The sequence below is a fragment of the Triturus cristatus genome, chromosome 2_1, assembly GCF_964204655.1.
Source record: "Triturus cristatus chromosome 2_1, aTriCri1.1, whole genome shotgun sequence".
NCBI lineage: Eukaryota > Metazoa > Chordata > Amphibia > Caudata > Salamandridae > Triturus > Triturus cristatus.
Window position 1 is genome coordinate 228,430,571 of NC_140581.1, and position 26,916 is coordinate 228,457,486.

The following is a 26,916-nucleotide window of genomic DNA, read 5'->3' on the forward strand; positions in this document are numbered from 1 at the left end:
ACTCCGATAGCAGGGAGCCTTATTAGAAAATCTAAGAATAGCCACAGTTCTATGAGTTAACAAAAATGAGCTTTCAGAAATCTGTGGGGCCCATGATCCGGAATCAGGCAGATGAAGCCCTAAATAGTCAATTCCTTGACCCTTTCCAAAACGTCCCTTCCCAAGCTTACGGTACCCCCTTGATCCCCTGAAATAAGTTATATGCTTGGTTTTCGATGCATTTATTGTATATATACAAAACGGATTCAAATCTGTCAACAAGTGTTTGTAAACCAGCTCTGATTTTAGCTAGCAGAAATGTATCATAAGCAAAGAAAAGGGCCAGAACGTTATGGCCTGCCAGCATGGGGGAATCATTGGCACAGTTATCCATTGATCCTTTCGGTGTGAGATCTGGACATCTGGTTAACACTGAAGGATAGTTACTATTTTTTTCTCAGAATGTATAGTGATAAAGAACCATATTCATGTTTGTATATGGCCTCACTAATTCACTACATCTCTTTAATATCTGCCAAATTGCTCTTTTAAAATTTTCAAAACTCAAAGGCCCTCGTTCTGGGAGCTAGGTGATATTCATTTCTGCTGGTAACAAATATAGCAGTCGAATAGGGAATGACAAGAAATGCAGCAAGTACTGAATTCCCAATGTCTTCTACTTTGGTATCTCACCGGTTTAAATCTGGTGAAATGTTCAATTGGGAAGCAGCTGAAAAATAAGAAATTAGCCTGGCAATTAGTTGTGGTTACTGATTCCTGCAGTAGGTCCCTCAATTACTAAGGGCACTGTCGGGATCCCAGTGCGGGACATTGTGATATTCCTGCATCCAGTAAATACTGATACCAATGGTTTCCAGCTCAAACCCCATTCATTACTATGAGCACCAAAAGCGCTGTTTCCTATGAAAGGAAAAAATATGGAGGGAAGATCACAATAAAAGTATGGAGTAGTGCACATTTTTTTTTTTTTTTTTTTTTTTTTAAAGTTTTGAAAAACCTTTATTGAGACATTACGATACACAGCAAAGAGCCAACAACCCATCGGGCCGGCCGCGAAAAACACATTTGGATGAATATCTGATCACACAGCCCTATGCCGTCAACCCGGAGGTACGGCGGCGTTACGGAGCGCACGGGTATCGTGAGGTAAGGAAGAGCGTTGTTTGTCTCAGACTTAGCAAACAATCACGGCATAAGGCAGATTGCCAGGAGGTATACAGTGCAGGAACTTACCAACTCCCCCCCCCCCCCCCGAACCGTCGATCAGCACTGCGTTTTCATGTGTGCCCTTGGCTAGCCAGCGCTCTCTATCCCCTCTCCAGCTCCCTAAGTTGCGATGAGACGGGTCTAAACGTCTCCAGGGTCATCCTGCACAATGGAGGGAGGCTCGCAGATTCCTCCCCTAAAATCATTCCACTTGGACCACACCTCGACCCACTTGCGCGGGCACCCCCTAGCCACATACACTGTCTTTTCCTGCAGCATGCACCAGTCCATGTCGCTGGCCCAATCGGAAAGTTTCGGTGGAACAGCACTACCCCAGAGCCTGGCAATGTTCCGTTTTGCTATTATTTGCCCAAGTGTAACCCAGATCCTCCCTTTTGGCGACAGGTCAGTTGGTTCCCATATGTTGAGGAGGCACCTCTTGGCCTCCGGGCGTATCCCCACCTCCCACACCTCTTCCATCTCCCGCACCACCCTCCTCCAGTACCTCTGAATCTTGGGGCAGTCCCACAGCACGTGGAAAAAGGTTCCGACACCCCCGCACCCCCTCCTACATAGCGTTGTGTCAGCCCTGCCCATCATATGTAATCTAGTGCAAGATATATAAACTCTGTGCAGGACCTTCAATTGGATGAGCCGCAATCTGGCCGATATCGCGACCTCACGCGGAGAGGCCAAAGCGTGCGTCCACTCCTCGTCATCTATTTCCAGCCCTTCGGCGATCCACTTGTCTCTGAGGGGGAGGAGCAGGTCTGGGGGGTTGTTAATAAGCTTTTTATAGGTGAGGGATATGGCATGTTCCGCGAGGAGCCCGTCAAGTAATCTATCCTCGAGCGGGGAGGCTGGCGGCAGCTTGACCTCCGGTGGGATATTTGCCTGCAAGGAGTGGCGCACCTGCAAGTATCTATAATGTTCGGCATCTGCCAATTCGTAGGCTTCCTGCATTTGGGCGAATGAGCGGACCCCGGCGGGTCCCCACATATCTTTGATTTGAGAGATGCCGATAAGGTCCCACTCACGGAATCCTTTGGTGCGCCGCAGGTTACCCAACGCTTCCGAGGCCCATAGTGGCGTGGCCATCGTGAGGACTCCGGACCATCCGAGCTTTTTCTGTGCGATGTGCCACAGCTGTACCGAGTGCAGCGTCGGGCCGGTGAGTGTGCGCGCCCCCCGCCTAGAGTAGTGCGCTATTTCGTAATTGCCTCCGGGCAGCAGCCATCTATCCATCCCGTAAGCCGGGTCATTCCCGTCCCCGTAAGTCCCTTGGTTGATTGCGGATAGGTGGGCCGCCCAGTAGTACTTGCGAATATCGGGGAGAGCGATGCCGCCATCGTACCACCCCAGCGTTAGTTTGGCCAGTGAGATTCGTGGCTGCCCAGCCCAGAGGAGTTCGCGGAGCGCCGCTTCGATTGCCAGAAAGTAGCTGTTTGGGACCAGGTGCGGGTAATTTTGAAGGGCATATAGAAACCGCGGGAGCGAGAGCATCTTAAATAGGGCTGCCCTGCCCAGCAATGACAAGGGCAGATGCTGCCAGGATTTCGCCTCCCGTTGAAGCCGAAGGAGCGGCGGCTTGAGGTTGTGTTCATAGAGCAGAGCTTTATCAAGGGTAATATACACTCCGAGATATTTGAACCCGTCCTCTGCCACCCGAATAGGGCAAGAGGCAGGGAGCCTGGGAGGGTCCCCACGGAGGACGTATAAATGCGATTTGGCCCAGTTGACTCGGAAGCCAGAATTGCGGCCGAAACTGTCCAATATATTCAGCGCCGCGATCAATGACCCGCGCGGCTTCGAGAGGTAAAGAAGTATGTCGTCGGCATATAAAGATATCTTATCCTCCCATCCCTCCGTCCATGTTATGCCCTGCACGGTGGCCACCTGTCTTATCCAGGCCGCGAGCGGTTCAAGGGAGAGGGCGAATAGGAGGGGGGACAGGGGACAGCCCTGTCGAGTTCCTCTGGCCAGCGTGAATACTTCAGACACCTTGTTATTTACAAGCACCTGCGCCAGGGGTTCCGCGTAGAGTAGACGCACCCAAGCGATAAACTGAGGTCCAAAGCCCAACTTGCGGAGGACTGCGAACATGTAGGGCCACTCTAGGGTGTCGAAGGCCATGGTGGCATCCAACGAGACCACCACCGCGTCCTCTTGCAGACTGTGGCACTGCCCCAGCACCCCATGCAATCTTCTGATATTGAGGGCCGTGTTGCGGTGGGGCATGAATCCCGATTGGTCAGGGTGTATTAGCGACGAGAGCACCGGCTTGAGCCGGTTGGCCAGCGTTTTGGCAAGTATTTTAGGTTCCGCGTTTAGAAGCGAGATGGGTCTGTATGATGCGCAAGCGTCTTTAGGTTTACCTTCTTTCGGAATCGCGACTATGGTCGCCAACCGCTGGTCCCGGGGCAACCGCCCTTGTGTTTTACAGCTATCGAACATGAGTTTGAGGTACCTACTGGTGACGTCTGGCTGGAGTTTGTAGAGCTCTATGGGTATGCCGTTCGGTCCGAGCGCTTTACCAGGACGGAGGTCACCGATCGCCTGCTGGAGCTCAGTCTCAGTGAGCGGGCTGTCAAGAGCCTCCCGATCCGTGTCCGAGAGAGTAGGCAGTCGTATGTCCGCAAGGAGGTCCATGGAGTCCTCCTCCGGCCTGTCCGACTCTCGCCTGTACACCTGCCGGTAATAGTCGGCGAACTGTTGTACTATTTCCCGGGGTTCCGTGAGCACTCTCCCCGAGTCAGTGCGGAGCTCCGGCACCACCCTGCTGGCCTGCTGTTTCCGCTCAAGCCAGGCAATAAGTTTCCCGGCTTTATCGCCCTGGTCATATATCCTGCCGATCCTATGACGAGCCACCGTCTGGGCCTCCTGAGAGACCAGCTCTCTGTACTCCGCCGCCTTTAGCTGCATCGCGTGCCTGAGTTCCCGGTCGCCGCTGGTCGGTGCCTCCCTTTCAAGTTCCCCGAGTTGCTCCTCTAGCGCTACGGTCTGCTGGCTACGTTCCCGTCGCCGAGCCGCGATAGCCGACAGAGCCTCGCCTCGCACCACAGTCTTAAACGCCTCCCACAGGGTGGCAGGGGAGGCGACCGACCCATCATTCTCCATAAAGTAGCGCGAGATTGAGGTGGATATGTGTTTACTAGTGACCTCGTGTTTTAGGTGCCAGGGATTAATGGGCGCAGTGCAGCCCTCCCGTCTATTCCCGAATATAAGCTGTGCAAGGAGCGGTGAATGATCGGAGATACCCCGGGGTAGGAGTTCGGCCTCTGATATCGCCATGTCGTGTTGGAGCAGGGCGAGGATGTAGTCCAGCCGCGAGAAGGAGTGGTGTGCGCCGGAGAAGAAACTGAAGCTACTGTCAGTGGGGTGGAGTAGGCGCCAGACGTCCGTCAGCCCGAAGGACTCGAGGAAGTCCGGCAGCCACCGTTGCCCCTGGGGCAGGTCTCTAGGTGGCGATCTGTCTTGTGTTCCCGATGCCACAGCATTCAAGTCCCCTCCCAGAACGAGCCGACCATCGGGTAGCGACAGTAGGAGTGAGCCCAGGTCTTCGAAGGCCCGGGCCTGTAGGCCTGGGGGGATATAGACTGAGAGGAGATTGAGCACCTGGCCCTCCCATCGCCCCGACACAGCCGCGAAGCGGCCCTGCGGGTCGGTCTTGATGGTGTCTACATGGAGGGGCAGGGAGCGACGCAGGAGAATACCTACTCCTCTCGATCCAGTGGTGAAACCGGAGTGCACTATTAGAGTGTACCCATATCTATTTAGAGCGTGACAGACATTCCCCAACAGGTGGGTTTCCTGCAGAAGCACCACGTCTGGCTGGTGCCGTTTGAGGAACTGCAATACTATAGTACGCTTGAGTCTGTCCCCTAGACCGTTGACGTTCCAGCTGAGAATCTTGAGGCTTTTTTCCCACCGTCTAGCCATGGCCGTGTCGTAAGAGGGTGTCTTGTCCCACCACCCGGGCTACAGTCGTGTGATAGCAATGTGCGTGACCGTAATGGATCCCCAACTCCCACCCCTCCCTGAGTTCCACCCCCCCATAATAAGTCAGACATATAACAACAACCCCAACAAGTCTGACGTTGAACCCCCTCCCTCCCGGGGCTGGCCTTGACCTCCCAGCCCCCCCACTCGAGAACAACTCCCCCCACCCTGCCCCCTGCTCCGTGGGTCTAGAACTGCCCACCACCCCAATTAGCAGAGCGCCTGTCGCCCCACCCCCCCCCGGTGAACCCACCGAGAAACTCAACTTGGGAAGTTCGTGGGCTAGTCCCCTGTGGTCGCCCTTCCGCAGTGTCCCAGTTCGTGCAGCCCCCTTGTTACGGAGTCACCCATAGAGGGAAGTCACCCATGCAGGCAGTGAGGCGGCCCGTGCACCCAGAGTTATTAACAAGTCTCAAAATAAAGGCACGTGAGGTATACATACTGTCTGGTATCTTCAGCGCTATTACTCAAGGCCTCGGCGCGGCGTCCCTTCTCTGGACGAGCCCCAGCGGGGACTGTTGGACCTGGAACGCCAGGACCGCTGACTCGGCGCACCACCCTCGGGCCGGCCTGACGCCGACTCCGTGACGGGCTGGCCCGCCTCTTGCCGCTGTAAGTCGCCCCTACGGGAGTCCTGCGTCGCCTCTCCCCCATCCAGCCACTCCTGCACCGCTTCCGGCGTGGTGAAAAAGAGGGATCTCCCACCGGTGATTACCTTCAGTTTGGCGGGGAAAAACATCATATATTTGATCCCACGCTCGCGGAGCGCCACCTTAACCCCTTGGAAGGAGCGTCTTTCCCGCTGGACCTGGAGCGTGAAGTCGGGAAAGAATCGGACTGTGGCCCCCTCATATCGCAGGTCACCGTGCTGTCTTGCCGCCTGAAGTATTGCGTCTCGGTCTCGGAAATTCAGGATTTTTGCAATGATCGTCCGTGGCATGGCTCCCGGCTTGGGTCGTGGGATAGGGGCCCTGTGCGCCCGCTCAATGGTGAAGAGTTTCGAGAGACGCTTGGGTTTAAGGTGCCGTAGGATCAGATCCTCCAGGAATAGCTCCACACTGTCTCCTTCAAGGCCTTCCGCAACACCCACGACGCGGATATTACTTCTCCGAGCCCTCCCCTCTTGATCATCGAGCCGCAGGGCCATAAGGCGGTGTTGGTGTATTAGTTCATTCACCCGTCCCTCAAGTCGCTTCTCCGAGTCCTGTAGGGCCTTAATATCGACTTCATTAGCCTTGGAGCGGTCAGTAGTTTTCCCGAGGTCAGCTCGGAGCAGGGCCACCTCAATAGTGATCTTATCCATCTTGGTTTCCAAGTTCGTGCCCAAGGTCTGAATAGCCGCCTTGATGGACTTCAGGGAAGGGTCCGCGGGGTCCGCGTCTTCCTTCGGGGCCCTCTCCGCCGGAGGTGGCGCCTTGGCTACTGTGTATTGGTCTAGCTTGTTGGCCTGAGTTGCGGCTCCGCTCTTGGGTCGCATGGCGGTCCGGGCACCCTGCGGGCCGCAGGCGGCACCGCCCTCCGCAGCACCGAGGCGTCCCGCGGTCCGATCAGCGCTCACAGTCACAGCCCCTGGGCCCCGCTTTCGCCCCGGGACCAAGAGAGGAAGGAGACCTCCGCCGCCACCAGAGAGGCCCAGGATCCGCCACAGCACCCCGTCTCGCCCCGGGTCAGCCAGGCGGTGTGCAGTTCCAGTCGCGGCTGCGGCCTTACCGGGTGTGTGGGCCGGGCGCTCCCAGGCAGCAGACAACCTACTGCTCGGCAAATTAGCGTCTCCTCCTCTGCCCGGGGATCACTCCTCCGCAGCCCCAATCACGGGCGTTCTCCTCCTCCAGGTCATCCAGGGGTACCCTCCACAGCGCCCAGGCGTCCCCGGCTCCGGGTTGAGGTCGACGGACGGAGGCTGGAGCTCAAAGTAGTCTGCCAGGGAGCGACAGGGGGAAGAGGGTCCCCGTCGCCACCAGTCGGGTCCGGGGAAGGGTAGAGCGTTCCGTCCCTTCTCCCAGCCAGGTGGTGCGCAATCCAAGGCGCGCTCCGAAGTCTCACCGGAGGGCAGGGCAGGGCGTCCCTCGGCTATAGGCCTTCCTCCGCTCCCTTGCGGTCGATAAATGGCGCCCTCCTCACGGCCCGGGATGTAGTCCGTCGCGGCCCCAGTCGCGATCCACACCTGCTCCGGTGCATCCGATGTTTTCCGGCTCTGATCCGCGACGTCAGCCGCTTGTCCCCAAACCGCGTTGCTTTGTGCGCGTCAGCGCGTAGGCCCTCGCCGGGGCCTCACGTATCTTCAGGAGCCGCAGCAGAGTTCCGGAGCCAGGGCGTCCGGCCGCCGTCGACCTCCGCAGCCACCCTCCTTGGTCGTGTGGGCGTCGCCTGGGGCCACCGAGCCGCCCCTCCGGGCACTTGGTCAGGGGGAGCCGGGGGGGTTCCAGTGGCGCTCCCCACGGCGCGGATTAGGTCCGGATTTCAATGGGACATCTACGGTCCCGGCGGAGCTCCGGGATCAGGCGGCCATTCACATCGGCGCCTAGCCACGCCCATCGTGCACATTTTTAATAATACATTGCATTTGCATAACGCCTAATATCCACAATGCTTATCTGTCTATGCAAACCCTGCCACTAGATTCACAAAAATGCAGAAATATATGAATTCTAGCTTTGCACATGCGATTTACCTACAATTCCATATTTTTGGAGTTACAAAATTACAGATAAACCTTTCTGGCAAATTTACTCATTATGCATAACAAGAGTAACCGTAAGGCAATAACAAGCGAAAGTTGGGCAGAAGTCAGCATATTTTGCAAAATTCATTCGTTTCTGCTTTTTCTTTTCATGCAAAATTATCTCCTATGTAGATTAAAGGCTTCTTCTATACATTCTGAAAATAGGAAGGGGATTGATTCTTTCACAAACCCAGTTTGAAAACTATGTCAGCATTCTTTTTATATCAGTACGAGTGACTTTTCAAAAAATGGTTTCAGGCTTGCTTGGTTTCCCAATCTTTACATAGAAAAATCTCCTTGTTAGAGTTCCGCTATATCTCATACCAGGTTCCTGATAGTGATTTAATGTTTCCTAATCACATTGTTTCTCTGCAGGCTTTGAATTGATGTTCCCTCCCCTTATCTCAAATTTAATATTATTATCTACTTAAGGTGTCTTTTAAATTCCAAGGGTCATATGATTTATTCCGAAGAAGTCAAGCAATAACCTGCACACTCTACCTACACAAGTGAAGCCGGAAATTTGCAAAGATGCTAAAGTTAATAAAAAGCAAATGGGAAATACTGCAGAGGATTTACGTGAGAATTCTAGTTTTTTGCCCCTTAAAAAAAACTACAACCTCCTCTGAACTCTTCAGTTTGTCACAACACTATTACAAAACCATGCCAGACATAATTAGACAAAGATTTTGGCAGGCTTAGTGCGAGCAGAATGCAATCTGCTTTAACATGTTACTTCACTAAAACACAAACTGTCCTAGACTGAGTGCACAGCAGCACGTGCACTAACTATGAGACTCAAGAGCAGCCTGCCCTCTGGCAACCATCGTCCGATTTTACAAGGCTTAAGCAATAAATCTGAAGCGGAGGCCGAGCCCTCAGCACAGGAGATTAAAAGAATGTGCCTAAATGCCGGAAAAGTAATTTTTTTATTTATCGTACAGCTCTTGTTGCTTTTACGAAGCAAGTACATTTAATAAACAAAAGTGATACCTGTATTGATTGCGGACGCCGGTGCTCATATATATTCAGTATTTCACTCATGCTGGACAGGACGTTGTATATTTTAAAACGTTTATTGGCACTTTGGCAGTCCTGCTGCACACTTCCAGCCTGAGGTGCCCCCAGCGCAGCCAAAAGCCCGCCCTCAAGCATTCTTCAACGTAAATGAAACAACATTCTGTGAAAGGGAGGCGCGATCTTCTCACGACGTAACAACACTAACGTGATGACGATGCTCTTCAAGTATGCCTGGACAAGGGTGGGACTTCCTATGAGATCTACCAGGCAGCAGCCACAGAAGGAGAGCAGCGCAGGAAAATATTTTAATAATTACAGGGCCATCCATCTGCCGGAGGAGAAAAATCATATAGACCCGGCCTGGTAAAATAAGTGCCGGTGCTGAGCACCGGAAAACTCCGGCACAAATTAAGCACTGCATAGAGGCAATATCATAATTCGAATTAATGCTACTCGGCCTATTATTGAAACTGGGAGCTCTTTTCACTTTGACAGTTAATTCTTTATTTTATTTATGAGGGGGATATAATTTAAGAAATAAAGCTTGTTGATGTTTTCTGTTAGATATATCCCTAAATACCACTTAGGCCATGTATTAATCAATGGAGCTAGGTCCACCAATAAAGAGTCAGTTGTGCAATGGCAAAGCAGAATCTCCATTTTAGATGTATTAATTTTATAGCCCCCGATAGATTGAAATTCCTTAAATAAATTAAAAATTTGCATTTGTGCTTCCCTTTCAGGTTTTAAAAAAAGAGCATATAGTTTAATATTAGTCCTTCCAGGCATTGGGGATGTTGTGTTACTTATAGTATGAATGGCTATGGCCAGGGACTCTATAAAGCAAGCAAAAAGCAGAGGAGAAAGGGGGCAGCCTTGTCTAGTCCCCCTGGCTACTCTGCAGGCCCCCACCCTCTTGGCATTCACTATTATTTGAGCCGTGGCCCCCTCGTAGAATTTTGAAATAACTGTAATCAACTCAGGGGGAAAACCAAATTTTGCAAGTGAATAAAAAAGGCTTTCCCAACACACAGGGTCAAAAGCCTTTTCAGCGTCTAAAAGCATGATCTGAGATTGGATTTTATTTTGTGTAAAATAATCCAATGCTTCAATTAAGAAAGTGGTTAAAAGATAGTTGTCGCCCTGCGACAAAGCCACGTTGGTCTTTATGAATTATTGACCCTATACAGTTGCTAATTCCATTGGCTATTAATTTAGCTATGAACTCATGATCGGAATTCAGCATAGGTCTGTATGAGTTTATATCCTCTTCATCTTTATCCTTTTTTTAAAAACTGACCACCACAGCGGTGCGGAAAGAGGATGGTATTTCCTCACTGTGTAAAATATGATTGGCCAATATCACAAGTTCGTTATGCAGACTTGCACTAATTTTTTTTTAAAACTCAATTGGGATACCATCTTCCCCACAGGCTTTGCCATTAGCCATTGATTGTACCACTCCTTCCATTTCTTGTGTTGAAGCATCATTAAGTTTGTACGTTGGTCTGAAGTTAGTTCTGGGATTTGTAATCCACTAAAAAAAAGAGTCTAACTTCCTACTATCTACCTCTTGTCTAGTGGAGTAAATGGATTCGTGGTGCCTGACAAACTCGCTCTGTATTGTGTTTTCATCTATGGTGTGGCTCTTAGTGAGCTTGTTAGTCAATGCATGCACCCAGTTCTGAGATTGCTTATCCTTTATTTGCCAGGCTAAAAATCTACCTGTAAACTCGCTCTCTTCGTACACTTTCTGAAGTAAGCAGAATTTGAAAGATTAAACTTTGGTGTAGTAATAATCTTGCATTTCCTGGCATGCTTGCTCTAATGCCCATTAATTCCTGCTATTTTTATCCTTTAGGTATTGCTTATTTGTGAACTTAATTTTAGCTTCAAGGTGATTTCTCTCTACAAGAGCGGCGACAGTTGATAGCTTTCGACCTTCCTCCTGAAGTATGTGAGGATATTTTGGCAGCCAGGCCGCCCTCCACTAAGACTGTATAGGCCTTCCGTTGGCAAATGTTTGTAAAATATTGTACAGAAAGTTCTATTGACTCTCTTTCTGCTTCTTTATCTACTATCCTTCTTTTCATTTTGACCTTTGCCCAGCAGGGTTCTGCATTGGGTACACTCAGGGGTTATCTTTCTGCTCTGTTCGCTTTCTCGCAGCTGCTGGACCAACCCTCTTTATTTAAATCCCCTGTTGTGAATAGATTCAAAAAAGGCTTTGTCCATATGTTTCCAGCAACACACTTTGTCGTGCAACATTGGGACCTTAATTTAGTTATCACTTTTCGTATGTGCGCTCCTTTCGAGTGTTTACATAATTGTGCCCTTCGACTGCTTACCATCAAAACAGCCTTTCTTGTGGCTATAACATCGGCCCGTAGAGTGAGTGAGTTGCAGGCATTGTCATCCAAGCCTCCGTATATGATGATCTTTAGAAATAAAGTGGTGCTTTGCACCGGGCTTCATTCTTGCCAAAGGTGGTGACCCCATTCCATCTGTGTCAATCAATCATGCTGCCCACCTTTTTTGCTCTCCCGCATCCCTCTAAGGAAGACGATCGTCTCCATCGTCTAGACCTAAAACTATACTATCTTGACCACACAAAGGAGTTAAGGGTGGACGACCAACTCTTTGTGGGATATGTGGGAGCTAAAAAAGGTTGGGCAGTGCAGAAATGGACCATTTCTCGCTGAGTCGTTCTCTGCATTATGATCTGCTATGATCTGCTATGCCCTGGCTAAGAAGCAGCCCCCTGAGCTCATTCCACCCGGGGGAAGGCTGTGACCACAGTGTTGGCTCAGGGTGTCGCAGTCCTGGACATCAGCCAGGCAGAAACGTGTTAGTGGTGTAACAAAGGCCCCTGCAGCCCGTATAGAAGTGGGACCCCCAAGCTCCATGGGGCCATCTCCACACAATTCCCTGGCCTGAGAGCTGCTGAGTGAGTCTAGAGGGGGCCCCTCCATTTACTTTGCAGGGGGGCTCCTTCAAGTTTCGTTACGCCACTGCAACATGGGCCACTTTGCACATGTTTGCTAAGCACTACTGCCTGGACAGTCAGGTCCACAGGTACGGGCATTTTGCCCAGTGGGTCCTGCAGGACTTCTTAGTGTGAGAAATCTGTCCGCAGCCCACCGCCAGGATGGTATGGAAGGTAAGGAATCTGCAGCTAGAAGCCTCTATCAGATTAACAAGTTACTTACATTCAGTAATGCATTATCTGGTAGAGAGAATATCTAGCTTCAGGTTCCTTACAGACCCACCCTGCCTCCTCACTCTGCAGACTCATTTGTTAGGGATAGGGGTACCCCTTTTCAGAGCCCGTTATGACACAGACTCAAGTTAGTCACTTCATGCCTCTGAGCATCTGAAATGGAAAAGTGAAAAGTACTGACGTCAGCGTGCCTGGGTGGCGCCTATATAGGTGACCACGCAGGCTAACGACGTCACATGGAGCCGATTGCAGCCACCCGACGGCACACGCAGGGCTACTGCTCACACAAAAGTTTTGGATTCAGCATGACGCCTGGGAAATTCAAAGGTGATGAATCAGCAGCTAGATAGTGTCTCTACTAGATAATGTGTTACCGAAGGTAAGTATCTTTTTCATTAAACACAGACTGTATTTGAGGTCAATCTAATACTCAAATATGAAGCTTCATAGTCAGGAATTATTGAACCAAATGGAAAGTTTATTGATTTCAGGGTTCCTTCATAAGCCGACAGGTGTTTCACGACAACAAGTTGCTACATCTGGGCCAAAGATATATATTTATTGCAAATGCTGTTAATCAGGTACAGCATATCAGGAAACAAATTGCTTGATAAAATGTAAAGAATACAGATCATAGGGAAAAAGGAAATATAATACAAAATTTAAAAAAGGCACAAATGGCAAATTAATACAATAATTTTCCCAAAATAAAGAACGGGCAATACCAATGCAATGAAATGCAATAGTCGTTGCACCAAGCGAAGTAAACAACCCAAAGTTTAAGGATATAAAAACACTGGGGTCAAGGGAAAGTAAGGCATCCTTATCAAAAAGTGTCTAAAAGAGAAGAATGTCAGAGCGACATTTCTTGTATACAGTGAATCTCATATATACTGAGAATCTACTTATCTCAGTAGCCAAAGCTTATGTGAGGGTGAGCCATCTGGAACCACAAATACTTTTTAATTGCACAATGAGAAAGGAAGAATCATGCTGCCAAACCGTGATTACAACAGAGTTCAAGTGGATAATGGTTCCAAAAATGTGCAGCAAGAGTGATAGACAACTTTAAATAAAGGGGCTCAACATTTCTGCATACCAAGATGAAAATCCTTTTTCTCGAACAATTTTTGCACAAAGATGAACAAAGAGGAACAGAGTGTGACGATTTATTTAAATAACTCTTACTTTGTCAAGCTATTTTTAGTTTATTCAAATGGATTATGAAGCCTTTTAATTGAAATCCAAAAATCAGTGAAACAAATCGGTGAGTTTAACACAAAGCAGAGAGTCAACCCTATTAATTTACAACTAACGTCTCTCTGGCTTTATTTGGATAATATCTGTGTAATTATCGAACCCTATTGACTCCTTTCTGTCAGTAACCAGAGAGAATTGTTACCACACATGTTGGCTAGTGGCAGGCCAATGTATTGCCTTAGACCCCGGTTGCAGCATGTGTGTGTAGCCTGCAGGCGACTAGTTTATTTCCTGGTATCGCCAAGCCAGCTATCCCATGCTTCCGGATTAATAAAATGACAATTGCCCTAAGAAGGAGATGTAGTCCAATAAACTAGCACTGGCTTCTAACTTTGGTTTTGGTACTTCATACAAATATTTCCAAGTGCCTAAAATTGCAAATATGTGCATTATAGTAACCAATCACATATAGACATTAAACTCCTAATTACATCCCTTTTTTTCACCCACATTAAATTCTGACTTCTTTAACCAGATCTAGCTGGACCAAAACACCATAATATTCTTTGTGCAGCCCACTCTTTTTCAATAAAATGCATGTTTTCTGTAAAGTGCGGCTCTGCTCATTGACAATCGATCAGCTATTGATCAAAAACCCCCAACTCAGCTGTACAAGGAATGCTTTTCTATTTAATTACCAAGATAAAATTCTCCTCCTGGTGTATGCTATTTAAATAACTAGTCTCAAGCCAAAGCTTTTTAAGCAAATTATAGAGTGGGTCTGTCTAGCTTTGTGTGGTATATTCACCCCTTTTCAACGGTTTGGCTGGTATCCTGTGTCGGCATCAGCTGAATGAGAAGGTATCGTTCTGATGGCATGCAAGACCATACATCAAAATGGAACCACACACACAGCAGATGAACACCACTCTTGGACCCAGATATACATGCAGGTGATCTTTGTGCAAATAAATAACCACCAATCAATCATATCGATATAACTGTAATATTAATATCAATGCACTGCTGGACCACCACATAAATGCTAACCCATGGTCTCCCACGAACAAACCTCATGTACTGAAAAGCAAGTCACAAGCACAGTCGATGACCTCAAGCCTGTACAGACTGGGTCTGCCTTTGTGTCGTATATTCACCCTGGTTTAATGGTTTGGCTGATACCCCATGTTGGCATCAGCTGAGCGAGAAGGCATTGTTCTGATGGCATGCAAGACCATACATCAAAATGGAACCCCACACACAGCAGATGAACACCACTCTTGGACCCAGACATACTTGCAGGTGATCTTTGTGCAAATAAATAACCACCAATAAATCATATTGATAAGACTGTCTGTCATCCATACAGATGTTAATGCACTGATGGAGCTCCACAAAAAATGCTAACCCATGGTGTCCCACTAACCAACCACATGTACCGAAAAGCAAGTCACAAGCACAATAGATGCCATCAAGCACACGCACTGACCAGTAAGTAACAGCGGTCATGATGACCCCTGATAACAAGGAGGTGGGGGCAACCAAAATGCATGACTTCACCAAAGATGAACTGGTCATCTTAGTGCCTTGAAACAACCTCATGCTCAGGTGTTCTATCGCTGAATCGATAAGCAGAGACCTCTCCAGAATGCCCCACGGCACGGAATAGGATAGCAATTCCATGCACGAGACCAATATAGTCAAAAACCAAATACCACCAGATGAGACGGCCAGTGAAGAAGCAGAGGCTGCACCGGTGATAGCCTCTGGGACTGCTGCCCCACTGGCCACCAGGGACAAAAAGCAAAGGGAAGATGTAGAGGCACCCAGACTCACCCTGCAACAACTTGAGCAATCACTTCACAGAGCTGAGTCAACAAGGGAGGCGCGTGCGTGGCCCACCGACAGTGCTTTTGGAACACATCCTTTCAAGGCAGAGTAGAGCACAGTGCTGTGCAGTGTCTCCTGGCACAGCCTTTGTGCTGGATCCAATTCTGCGTGGGGCAAGGGACTGTTCACAAAGAGTTACACAATATATAGGATGCGGGACTTTGTCTTAGGATTTGGTGCAAACGCCCATCGATAAAGAGGTGGTGACCTGAAAGGGACATCAGACGTTCAATGTCCCCCTTTTACAGTATGCTCACGTGGTAGAAGCTGTCCACAGTGATTGCACTCTGTGCTCTACTTTGTGGCTGCAGCACAGGTCATGGATTACTGATACATATCTTTGCAATTTATGAGGAATGATGGAATGCACATTTACTTCTCTGCCATGAGATTCACAAGGATTCCCCATGTTGTCAGTCTAAGTTGAAAATATATTTGTGAACTGCTAATCCACATATGTATTTTCAAATGTGAGTTTATGCTAGCACCGAGCTTGCTATTTTAAGCCGGCAGGCCATTCCTTAGCCGATCCGATCCTTTATTAATATTCTCGTGTAATAACTTGCGTTTATAAAATATAGATTTTGTGTACAGTGCTTCATACCGTATTTTTGAAATTTGTAAGTGCTCTAAATAACACGTATACCTAATATTCCCATACAAAAAAGTGAGTGTGCAGGCAATAGAACTGAGCGGGGAAGTGTGTTGTGCCAGCCAGGACTGTGAATGGCAGAAACATGAAACTTACAATAGAATGTCATGGACTCTTGAACTTCTTGACATTTAAGGCATTTATTTTAGATACGTGGAGGCTGCTGGCTGGATAGCTGCACTTCACTGGCAGGCCACTGGAAATGAGAGATCCGTAATCATTATCCCCAGGCAAGGCCTGCTGTCTGCCCATGAATACGAGTCAGACATGTGATTTTATTTTTAATCATTCGCCAGGGTCATGATAACTACATTTGTTTGAACAGTTCTCTGTTCACATTTTTAGTTTGGAATGTATTTGAGCTCCTGATTGTTTTGAGGGCCTGACACATTTGATTACAGGGTGACACTGAAGGGTTGTGTATACGTTGTGTCCCCCCTCCCTGTGTTTAACAAGGTGTGGTCTGGGAGACTTGTTTTCCTGGACATTAAGCCCAGTCACTTCCCCTTTATTAAGGAGCTCGGCAGCCAATGAGAAGCAGTAGCCAGTTGGGATTGACGCCCAATTGGCTCATGGTTGTTGCTTGCGTGAGGGGTCTCCACTTTTTATGCCATGTTGGTTAAGCACCTAGTGTAAAGTTGGTTTTGTGATTTTATACGTACGCCCCTTTTTTAACAAGATTATTTAACTGGTCAGTCCCTTTATGCAAAGAGTTTTGGAAGGGATCTAATTTGTGAATTTTTCATGGGGTGCAGGAAATGGGGGATTTGTTGCTGTTTTTCTATATATGAGTGGAGGGTTTCTCCTTTTTCCTTTATTTATTTATTTTTTAGGGAGTTTTATTTAGCGCAAACTTGACCGAAGGTATCGGGTATCAGAGCGCTTTACATAGCACCAATTGCATAACACGAGGACATATTCATTTTTGTTAGGCACGGTGAGATTAAGTGATTTGCCCAGAATCACAGGGTGTTCAGCGTCGTTGCTGAGATTCAAGGTCGACCGCCCTAGCCGTTAGGCCAACTCCTACGTTCCTCTAAGCTGCTTTTTGTGGAAAGATGCTGTCTACCCTCAATGCCTGTGTGTAGGAACACTGGAGCACAGGTTGTGATGATACTTCATTGTGTCCCCGGCGTCCATATATCCAGGTAACATTCTATTTGTACATTTCCTTTGGTGCACAAACTAGAATAAAAGATTGAGCTATCTTCAAAATCGAGACTCTCGGTTCATCTATCCTCCAGCAATGTTGCAAAAAGACTTGACCACTGTTGATCTGCAGGAGCAGAAGGTAGGTGTCTGTTAATCGGATATTAACACGTGCCCTGTTTCATACCCTGGCTATCGTGGTGTGGGTACAGTGTATTGCAACAAGCTAGCTACTGGACTCCATGACCTGATGTGTAGGACCATCTATGCTTCTCCAACTGACCCAGGTGAAAAATGTATCTGTAGCTATGTCCCTGGGGTAACTAGCTATGTTCATTGACATGCCATTGCCGGGTATTCGGCTGTAATGTATCATACATTGACTTTATTGTCAATTATAGTCCTCATTAATCATGGTTAATGACCAAGATTTAAGATTTCCAGACACTTTTCAAAACAGTGCATCATCATACTACCAGAGCCCTTGGCTTGTTAGCTCTTTGGAGTTTGAACACAAATAACCAGAACATAGCACAAAAATGACTTACTACAAACTTGACTTACATGATAATGCTTGGAAGGCAGCTAGAGCCATATTGGAAAAAATGTTAGTATCCCCTGACAGCTCACCTGAGGAACATCCTAAAGTAAACAATTGTTCCAAAAAGTCACTGTGAAAATCAGATGGCGTGTGCAGAAACTCAGACACAGACAATCTTCAAAAATGTGTAAGAACCCAAATAAGAGAACCAACTCTGAGGCCCTCGACATATCATCTACCAGGAAAAACTACAGAAAATGTGGGACAAAATAAAGGACAACTCAGAAACCTCACTCTTGAACCCACTTTTACAAGGTAAGCCCCTGTCATCCATCACTCCTGTGACACTGTTCACCACCATGTAACTGCAAGAAGGCAGAAAAAATCAATGCCTTGAGACTTACTACCATGGCATCGAACATACCTTTATAACCATTATAGGGATCCCTGTAATCATATATGAAAATGTGAGTTACCTCCTATAAGGCCAATAATTTTCCTGAGACAAAGAATTAAGATAGTATAAAGAGGGAGGTGAATACATCAGGTCTCTTTTCACAATCTTTCTGTAATCAATGCAAATTGCAAATCAGACAGCTGTACTCTACTAAAATGCTACATTTTATTTGGCTCATAGCCAGATGATATCTACCAGGAGATTTATAGCTCGTATCTGTAAGAAGCCTCATTACTGTATACATCTCACTAATCATCCTTTCCCTAACAGCAGTCTTTAAAGATCAAAGTTCTAATAAGAACAGAAGTGTTCACAGAATGTTCCTGCCTTGGGAGACGTTTTTGCTGTATATGATTGATTTAGAATCACTCATTTTTCTGTGCAGAAGGCTGAATATCTACGTGAAAATGGTTCTCATCTCTGCTGCTCCAGTGTTCTCAAATAAACGAATCCCCAAAAACATTTTGTTCCATGTGTTATTCATTATTCATTTATAAAGTTTTCAGTCTGTGAAAAGTTTGCAATTCAAAACAGTTTTCACTGAGTTTTAAAAATAGTTGTCTGTGTTCTGTCTGATTTACAATGTTACCTATTTTGAAATATGTTTTAATTAATCAGCTTTAAATGCCGTTTCTCATGAAGCAAAGTCTTTTTTATATACTAATTTTCTATATTTTTGAATGTGCTTTATCATTTGATTCACAATAAACATAATTTTGGAGCAATGAATGTTCAAGCAGGAAAATGCCACTACTGACAAAAGCACGTTTTAAGACGTGAAAAAAGATGTCCAGACTTCAATTAATTAAGAGAGCTCATTACGTATAGGAGTAAACATCTATTCTTTTCAGCTATGAGATCTTCCAGAAAATAGCCACTGAATCTCTAAAAAAGCTATTCTCATGCATTTAAACGGAAGATTAGCACAATATTTTGGCGGAGATTTTCCAAATAGTCACGCAGCGCATCCCCCCGCGAGGCTGTGCTGCGTTGCGTGACAGGGAGGGAGCAGAAGAGCGCCATATCTTCAGAGATATGGCTCTCTACTCCCCTTTCCCTTGCACCGGTGCTGATTTCAGCAGTCGTGCGCCATGCACACACCTTAGTGCCGCAGCTCTAGGGTGAGTGCCTAAGTGTTTTGTGCTGAAAAAAAAAGCACTTTTGTGACGCTAAACCAGCGCAAAAGGTTTGAAAATCTCCCCCTTTTTCTACTAAACTGTAATTTTAAAATTAAGGAGCAGGAGAGAGGATGCTAAGGCTGTGGAAAGGGCATGTGGAACATAGGTAAGGATTTTTAGCCCTATAAGAATATTTCTGATGGATACATATGCCTGTGTATTCCTCAACTTTTGAATTACCCCTGTACCAGCATTCCACAGAAATTCTTTTCTTAGCTCTCCCACGTCGATGAGGACATCACATTAGCACGGGTTCGCTCGCGAAGCCGTATGACATCATCGAAACCTTAGGAAGACCTTGTCAGCGTGCTGTCGTCTGCTCCCTTTTTTCCTCGTCGTCGACGCGTAACGTTTTTTTCTGGGACTCTCCATTTTACATGTGATAACATTCTTTCTATCATATAGTTTGTGTTGCGAGGAGAATGGCTACTTCGAAGATGTCGGGTTTCAAGCCCTGAAGGGAGTGTGGGGGCCATACGTCCATCACGGATCCCCACGATGACTGTCTCTGGTGTCTTTCTTCAGACCACGACGTTGAAGGGTGTTCGTGCCATCAGAGGATGAACCCGAAGGTGCTGAAGGAACATAAGGCAAAATTCTTTATGGTGGGGGCGAAAAAAGAGAAGAGGGGTCTCAAGAGATCGAAGTCATCAACCACGCATACTTCAAAGCCGAAGAAGCATAAGAAAAAGAGAAGACATGGGTCTCGACGTCGATCTTCGATGGGCAGTGCTTCGAGGTTGGCCTCCCCTGTATAGCAAATTCGTGACAAGGATGCCATCTCGCCATCGCCTATGCCTTCTCCGCAGGCAAATCCAGCCCACTCTCTGGCATCGAGGGATTCACTGGTGCCCAGGGATGCTTCGGCACCCAGGGAGTCATCTCTTGCTACTGCGGCTTCGCCTGTACCAGCTTCGATGTCTCCGGCGCTGCAGCCCGCCGTAAGGCCTTGGATGGATCTAGACCACGGGTCTTCGAAACCTTATCCTCCTTTTCCTGGACAAGGGGTGGATCCATCGCATTGCCTAAATGTGATGTTTGGCATGTTTGCCAAGGCATCTTACCCTACCGGTGCACCATCTGGCTCTGTGGGTCCGCTTGCCTTTAATTTGGGCATCCCCCAGCAGAATGCCCAGACACCTTTCATGCCTTTCACGACAACAGCTCGGTCATGGCAGTTTCCGGCCCAGAGGTTTTCGACTCCGATACCTCAATCTTTGGCGCCTTCTGGTGTTGGGCCGAAGTCTTCCCGGATTTGAGTGGCGCCGTTGCCCACTTTGGAAGGTCCTCCTTAGATGCTGGTGCTGTTGCCACCGGTGCCGCATCTGGTGCCACCGATGCTGAACCCAAACCGGTGTTCCAGGAGGGAAGCGCAAAGACTGCTGGAAGAAGAGGAGTACCAGCAAGAACATGCGGAAGGGAAGATGGTCGCGTGAGCACAGGGCTCCCCGGACCCTTGCTGCTCCTCGGAATTTATCCTGAGAATATCCTGATGTGGTTTGTGGAATCTGGCAGATGAAGACCGGATGAGCACGTATCTCTTTTCAGAACTCGAATCGGACCTGGGAATCCTGAGTTGTCGTCGTTCGAACTTTTGGGACCCACCCGACGGAGGTGCCCGGGGCGAAGGTGAACCGTGGAGCCGTGTCGTAATTGAACAACAGCGGCTGCAGTGCGGTGCCAGTGGCCGCTCTACCACTTTCGGTTTCACTTTCGTACTTCAGGGGGCTGGCCTGCGACTGCAGTTGATGTGGCGGGGTATTCCCCTGGCCTCTGCGCGAGGCCTTGTCTCCACCTGCCACTAGAGTGCCCGTCGCCTTGGGTCCCCCCGCACCGCTATATTGTGGTCCATGGTGAGGCGCTGGTCTGTGGTGCCGGCCCCCCTACGACTCTTGATCGGCGATCCCCTTCGGTGTCCGTGACCACATGGGGGGCAAGGGGGGCCCCGAGGGGCGTAAGACTAAGGCCTCTCTCCGCGGGGGACCGGTCCAGGCCAACAACATGGACCGTTACACTCAGGGCAGAGGGTCCCCTGGAGCGACCGGCCCCCCCCCGGATGCCGTCGGTGGTGGCACGACCGTCTCTCCGGAGCTCTCCCTGCAGGACATCATGGGCGCCATTGAGGGCATCAGGGAAACTATCGCCACGCAATATGAGGCCCTGGCCCGTAAAATCGACACGGTGGCGATCGATGTCACCTTAATTCGGGCAGATCTCTCCAAAACAAATGAGAGGGTACAGGCTCTCGATGTGCGGACCTCCACCCTTGGTACGGATGTGTCGGACCTGCAGGCCGCGCTTGGTGACATTAAGGCGGTCAACGACCAGATGGCCCGGCGGCTGGAGGACTTCGAGGGACGGGCCCGACGCAACAACATCCGTGTCATAGGCGTACCGGAGTCCTCCGACAGCCGACCGGTTGACCTCCTGGTTGAGGAACTCATCCTCCAACAGTTGGCCCCTGCTGGCCTAAGTAAGTTCTTTGCCGTGGAGCGGGCACATCGAGTTCCGGGCGGTCGGCCACGGCCGGGGGCCCCCCCGAGGCCTATCGTGGCCAAACTGTTCCACTATAGAGACCGAGATGCGATTCTACAGGCCTCACGGGTCCACGGCCCGGTGCGTCATGAGAACTCATCCATTAACTTTTATCCGGACTTTACCCAACTTGTTCAGAAACAGCGGATGGGATTCCAGGGGGTGAAGCGCCGTCTCCGTGAACTGGGCCTAAAGTACTCTATGCTCTACCCTGCAAAACTCCGGGTGGAACATGAGGATCGGACTGCCTTCTTTGACTCTCCTGTGGCCGTGAGTGACTGGCTGGACTCGTTGCCGGACAGAGGTGACCGTCCCGGGCCCTCTGCGGGCGCCGAAGGTGACGGGTCCCCTTTGGAGTAACTTTTGGTCCTTGATTTTGCCATTTTGCACTGTTCATCTGGGTTTTACTTCTTTTGTTCATTTTGTCTCACTAGGACCAGTGTGGGGGGCGGGCGGGGACGGATCCCTTTCCTCCTCCGGGGTCTTTTCGTAGAATGGGGTTAGTAGGGCGACAGGCACACTGCAAGTTGGGGGGGTTTTCAGGCCCGCAGGGGTGCAGGGTGGGGGGAGTTGGGTTTTTTGGGGGGGGGTTGGGGGGAGGGAGGGGCTGTTTTGCTGTGTGTTTTTTGTTTACAGGGCGAGGTATTGATTTTTGTCCAGATACGGGAACTGTGCTACTGACGGGGAGGCCTGTGGTCTATTGGAGGGGATGGGGGGGGACGGGTTGAGACTGATGTCATGGAACGTCAATGGGTTGGGGGATCGTATCAAACGGGGTATAGTACTGCAGTATTTGCGTCGTCTTACTCCTGATGTGGTGTTTATCCAGGAGACGCATCTGGTGGGCAATGTTTGTCATGCAATGAACAGGGGAGGATACCGCCTCGTGGCCCATTCTGGTTTCACAACTGGTTCCAGGGGGGCGGGCATTCTCCTGCGATCCTCACTTCCGTTGGATATCACTAGGGTAGTCTCGGATGACAGAGGGCGCTATGTGTGTCTGTCTGGGAGATGGGAGGGGCAGCCCCTTTCCCTGGTCTCAGTCTACGTCCCCCCGGGCCTCCAGAACTCCACCTTCGCGGACTTGGGTCGAATGCTGCTTGAACTTCCGGATGGCCTTTTGCTTATGGGCGGGGATTTTAATTCGGTGGTTTCGGGTGACCTGGATCGTCACCCACCCAGGGCCCTCCCCGCTGCCCAGGCATGGCTTGGTGGCCTGCTGGATACCTTCGGCCTGGTAGATAGCTGGAGATTAATGCATCCGACCCAATGTCAGTACACTTTTCACTCTGGGGCACATGGGAGTCTTTCTAGGTTAGACTATTTCCTTATGCCCGCGGCACAGACTAGTCGGATTCGGGAGGTTAGGCACCTGGCGCGGGGTATTTCCGATCATTCCCCGCTGTGGCTGCTCTTTGACGCCGAGACGCGGTCTGCAGGGCGGATTGCTCCCATTAACCCGTGGTACCTGAGAGACCCTATGACTCGCGACAGCCTGGTTAAGGCTATGGACCAATACTTCCTTGAAAACGAGGGGTCGGTGTCGTCCGCAATGTCCCTGTGGGAGGCCTTTAAAACCGTAATCCGCGGACACGCCCTCTCCCAGATAGTGGTGGCTAAGAAACTCAAGAGTGAGGCAGTGGTGAAGCTGGAGACTGACATTTCGGGGCTGGAGTCGGCCTTGGAGGCGGGTGTCACACCGGGCGGGCTCCATGCCCTCAGCCTGAAACAGTTTGAATACAGGTCTCTTGTCACTGACGCCGCCAAAACGTTGTATAGGGAACAGCAGGGTCGATTGTATGATGCCGGGGACAAGGCGGGAAAGTTGATTGCATGGCTGGATAGGAAGGAGAGAGTGAACCGAGTGGTCCCGGAGCTGTGTGTCGCGGATGGAGTGTGTGTGACTGAGCCTGGTGAGATTGTGGAATGTTTCGCTGACCACCTCCGGGCCGTGTACTCCCCGGTGACTGATAGGGATGAAGAAGACTCTCGCCTTCTGCTGAGGGATATTGCTTTGCCCGGCTTGTCTTTCGAAGACCGTGAGCAGCTGGACGCCCCCTTGTCTGTAGATGAAATAGCAACTGCGATTCGGTCCCTTCGTCCGGGCAAGGCGATGGGTCCCAACGGTCTGCCTATTGAATTATACAAGTTGCGCCCGGATAAACTCGCGCCCTTCCTCCGTCGTATGTTTCAGGAGTCCCTTGATGCGGGTTCCCTTCCTGACGACCAACGTCTGGCAACGATAGTCGTGATCCCTAAGGAAGGTAAGCCACGAGATCGCTGTGCCTCCTACAGGCCTATTTCGCTGCTAAATGCAGAGCCTAAAATCCTGGCGAAAGTCCTTGCCAACCGTTTGTTGAGCGTCAGCTGTGACTTGATTCATCCTGATCAATGCGGCTTCATCCCTCACCGTAACACCGCTCTTAACTTGCGGCGTCTTCACGGCGCCCTCGCCAGGGCGGAGTACCTCTCCGAACCTGCCGTGCTGGTTTCTTTAGACGCCACGATGGCCTTTGACACCATCGAGTGGCCATTTCTCTGGGCTGTCTTGACCAAATTCGGCTTTGGGGAGGGATTTCTTGGCTGGGTGAAGCTTCTTTACACGGGACCCATGGCTCAGGTGGTAGTTAATGGGCGGGTCTCTCGGCCCTTCGATCTCGGTAGGGGTACGAGGCAGGGGTGCCCGTTGTCCCCTCTGCTCTTTGCTCTTGCCTTGGAGCCGCTCGCTGCTTGGCTCCGCTGGGAGCCCTTGATCAGAGGGATCCGGTGGGCCCCGGGCTTCGAGGATCGGATCTCGTTGTATGCGGACGATATTCTCCTGTATCTCACCTCGCCGCGGCAGTCGCTTAATGTTCTCTTTGATGTTCTGACTTCCTTTGGGAGAAATTCGGGTCTAACGATCAACTGGTCTAAATCCTGTGTCTATCCTATCTCTGGTGACCCTCCTCTCTTGCCGCCTCGGCTTCCGATCCAATTATCTCTGTCCGGCTTTAAATACCTGGGAATATACGTCTCGATGGACCCGGTGGCTCGCTATGAGCAGAATCTCCTGCTTCCACTTCGGCGTTTGAGGGAGGACACGGCTCGGTGGTGTAGGCTGCCCTTGTCCCCGCTGGGTCGGGCAGCGCTGTTCAAAATGATGTCCCTTCCCAGATTTCTCTATGCACTCCAGAACTCCTTCGACGTTATTCCGGTGTCCTACTTTCGGGAGGTGGAGAGCCTGCAGAGGAGATTGGTGTGGGATGGACGGGCGCGTATCGCTCTGGCGAAGCTTACTCTCCCCTGGTACGACGGGGGCATCGCGCTTCCCGACATTCGCAGGTATTATTGGGCCTCACAGCTGTCGGCCATAAACCATGCCACGTATGCGCCTGGCTTGAATCCGGCGTATGAAATGGATAAATTCCTGCTTCCCGGCGGGAACTATAACAGGGCACTTTACTCCAGCTCGGCGGGACGGACCCTTACGGGCCCTACTAAGATTGCGGTACGGATCTGGAAGGCGGCCAATGTAGCCTTGGGCTGGAGTGAGCGATTAACATGTGCTACTCCTCTGTTTGCCTCCGATCGCCTGGGAAGCCTCTGGACAACGAAGGGGTTTGAACGTTGGGACACGATTGGTATTAGTAGAGTGGGAGACCTATGGATTAAGGGTGCTGTTAAAACATTCGCGGCGCTCCAGAGCGAATACGAACTTACGGAAAGGGAGTTCTTCCGCTACGCCCAGATTCGGCATGCCCTGCTCTCTGTTTTTGAGGAGGGGACCAATATCCCGGCTTCTTCGCCCCTCGAGGACCGCATACTCGATGGTCATGTCCCCGACAGTACTATTTCATTAATTTATAAAAAACTTATCAATAATCGGGCTGACCTCTTGGTGCGCCTCCGGGAGGCGTGGACGGGGGATGGGGTGGAACTGGACGACGAGGACTGGCAGTCCGCACTGTCGTCCCCCAAGGAAGTGGCCATTCCAGCCCGTCTCCGTCTGGTCCAACTTAAGATTCTCCACCGGGTGTATGTGACGGGTCCCCGTTTGGTCTCGATGGGATTTTCTGAAGACGGGCTCTGTAAGCGGGGATGTGGACTCAGAGCCACCTTTCTCCATATCCTTTGGGAGTGTCGCGAGGTGGCGGAATACTGGAGTCGGATTCATGTGGTCATGGGACAAGTCACCGGGGTTGTGCTGCTGCCGGAGGTGCGTCGCTGTGTCCTGAATGTGTGGGAGCCCAATGATTATAACGCGGCTCAGACTCGGTGGGCGGCCCTGGGGAAAATGATTGCCAAGAGAGATATAGCGCAGCTTTGGGGTTCCCAGCGGCCTCCCACCGTGTCCGTATGGAAGGAGAACATGGACTGGTGCATGTTCAGGGAGAAGACTGTGTATGTTGCTCGTGGCAAGCCGGGGGCGTGGGGTAGAATCTGGGGGCAATGGAATGCGTATCGTGGGGGTATCTGTGTTCCCCCCCTGGTGGACACCGACATTGCCTTGTCCCCCTGACCCTTGATGGTTCCCTGCGACTTTTGGGATAATCGAATATAGACGTTCCTCTCCCGTGCCCCCCCCCCCGACCTATTATTACTCCTGCCTTTTAGTAGCTATTTGAAGATCAGAAGTAGAGTCCCCCGGATGTAGCCTTACCCACTTTTTTTGCCTTTACGCCTCGCCTTTTGTTTTTATTTGTTATTTATGTTAAACCTATGTATCCTGCTTCCCTAGGACTTTCCGGAGTCATGTACGGGGCTGGACCCCGGGAGTCGACTACTGCCTTAACCTCTGTATGATCCTCCCCGAATCTAGCGGCCGGCCCCGGTGGTTGTAGGCCCATTCTTGTAATTGATTTATTGTTCAATAAAATTTTCAAAAAAAAAAAAAAAGAACATGCGGAAGGGGAGCTCCTCGACTACGTGGACGACTTCGGGGGCTTACAGGAGGCCAGTGGCCTGGATACTTCCCCTGAGTGGGAGCTTTCTTCTCAGAAGGCTTTGCCTTCACAAGACGTTGCCCCTTACCACTCAGTCATCAGGAAAGCCGCTGACCCGTTGGACTTTCAGGGGCCCTCGGCCTAGGTGAAGTCAAATATCTTGACTGAAGTGTTGCATTCTCCTTCCCCTTCTGTTGAGCCTCTGCTGCCTTTCAACGAGGCGTT